The 2,500-nt window shown below is 38.0% G+C and overlaps 1 protein-coding gene across 1 annotated transcript in view; it reads right to left on the reverse strand.

Moving 5' to 3' along the window:
• Positions 1-2,500, reverse strand: part of LOC143021352 (uncharacterized) — a 163,228-nt gene that overhangs the window by 484 nt on the left and 160,244 nt on the right. The gene's annotated exons all lie outside the window — the stretch shown is intronic.

Genomic DNA, 2,500 nt, shown 5'->3' on the forward strand with positions numbered 1-2,500 from the left:
ATACATGCATGCATACATACATACATACATACATACATACAATACACACACATACATATATACATATATATGCATACATACATACGGTACATACATTCATACATACATACATACATACATACATACATACATACATACATACATTCATACGGTACATACATACACTCATACATACATACATACATGCATACGTACATACATACATACATACATACATAATACATACATGCAAATGTACATACATACGGTACATACATACATACATACATACATACATACAGTATATACATACATGCATGCATACATACACAAGAGGAGTGAGCAGGCCAAAGCATACACTCGCGTACCTACCACACACCCATACAAAAGCCAATGGTCGGCCCTCCATCTTATTACAAAGTGGGTGAAATGTCATCCCTGTCCCCTCCACTGCCCCTCGGGTCATGGGAAATGTCGCAAGAGAACCAACTCTTCCTCAGCACAGCCCAACAACTGAAGTTATTTTATCACAAAAAATTTCCATATTAGGCGCCTCCTTCCATCATCCATTTAACAAAAAAAAAAAAAAAAAAAAAAAAAAAAAAAAAAAAAAATGCAGAGTAATGATATTCGTAATAATCATGATGATAAAAAGAAGAGAAGAAGTAAATAATGTACAGTTTGGTTCCAGGAAAAAAGAAATTCCCACTCACGGAGACATTGTTGTTAACAGACAGTTGTAAAGAAAAACACAGAAATATTTTTGAACGTATGAAGGAAAGGAAAAAGTGGTGTAGTTGTAGTAGTTCAATGAAATTATTTTTACATTTCCTTTATTACTTGAAAGTGTCCATGTCAGTCGAATGGCGAAAACTCTCTTAAACTACCTGCACTGATTACAAAGGAGAATCATGCCGACAGGAGACCTTTTGGTCCATAACTATGTCGGATGCAAAAAAAAACTATAATAATGATGAATAAATAAATAAGAATTATAACGGTATAAATAATAACATAAATAAATAAATGCATAAGTATATTTAAATAATAAATAAACATGTAAATAGTAAATAATAATAAACTGACAGACAAATAATAACAAACGAAAATCAAGCAAATAATAATAAACAGACAAACAATAACAAACAAATAAACAAATAATATAAATGACCTTATATTTGTCCTGGTTGCCGTCAGGTGATTTTATTCAGCTGATGGAGGGGGAGAAAACCCCTCCTTTTTAACGAAAGGGTTAATAGGTAACTCTTGACGATTCCGCCCAGGCATCGGAAGTGTCTTCAAGATCCCAACTTTTTTTTTTTTTTTTTTTTTTTTTTTAAAGGCTATCGACCCATAAGGGGGTCATTAAGCCTGGTGTTAAATTGTTCAGTCTCTACGTTTTTTCGTTCTCTTCGTGATGTAACGTAACTTCTGAAGAATTCATACTCGCGACGTTCCGCCTATCAGGACCCTTCTTGTGTCCTTCTTACTTCTCGAACCAACACCGGATAAGTCTTACAGACAACAGCAACCTCAACAGCAACAGCAGGAGAATAAATCGAGGTAGAAAGGAGAATGAATTTTACGTATAAAACTTAAAAATCAGTCAAGCGTCGTAGCTAACGGGCCAGCCATCGTGTAGGCTTAAAGTTAACGGAGTAACTAAAACATTACCTTTTGAAACTAAACAATTTCAATTTTACATTTCTTTACAGATATACTCGTAAATAAACCAATCGTTTGATTTCCTTTATCTTTTTTTTTTTATCTAGTTATCTATGCAGTCTCTTATATTTCAGTAAAAGATATTTATTTCATTTTCCTTTTCCTTTTTCGTAAGCTATTCTCCTGAGCGGGTTAGGGCGTCGTTACTTGCGGCGAAGGTCGAGGGGGATGGCGGTTCGAATCCTGCCACCGGCGAAGTTGAACCAAGGGCATGGTTCACTAAATTCCACGCTACAAAGTCCTCTGTGAGGGGCACCGTCTTAGCCTTCCGACGGGAGGAGTTTGTGACCTTAAACCACATCATCATATAATCTCCAGAGAAGGTACTTGTTCTTTCTTTTCTTCGGGTCTATGTTAAACAATCTTATTCAGCTCCGTGACGAGCAAAGCAACCTCAGGAGCTTTGGCTGTTGAGGTACAACACGGCAACAAGAACCAGGAGCAGCTCCTGTGGCTGCTAAAAGGCCACCGGAAGCAATCGATGTTAATGGCATCGAGCGACCCGAAGGCAGACGGGAAAGCAGGTAAGTAGACAAGCAGGCAAGCAGGCAAGCAGGCAAGCAGGCAGGTGAGCGAACAGGAAGGTTGGCAGCCATGATCTCTGTGCAAATCAAGCTGACAACTGATTGCTAAATTCACGAGTTATATAATTAAACAATCAACAATTAATGCGCCAAGGTTGATTCACGTGTGCGCGCACGCGCACACACACACACACACACACACACACACACACACACACACACACACACACACACACACACACACACACACACACACACACACACACACACAC

This window comes from Oratosquilla oratoria, chromosome 42, assembly GCF_046742065.1.
Source record: "Oratosquilla oratoria isolate Oo_2021 chromosome 42, ASM4674206v1, whole genome shotgun sequence".
Classification (NCBI taxonomy): Eukaryota; Metazoa; Arthropoda; class Malacostraca; order Stomatopoda; family Squillidae; genus Oratosquilla; species Oratosquilla oratoria.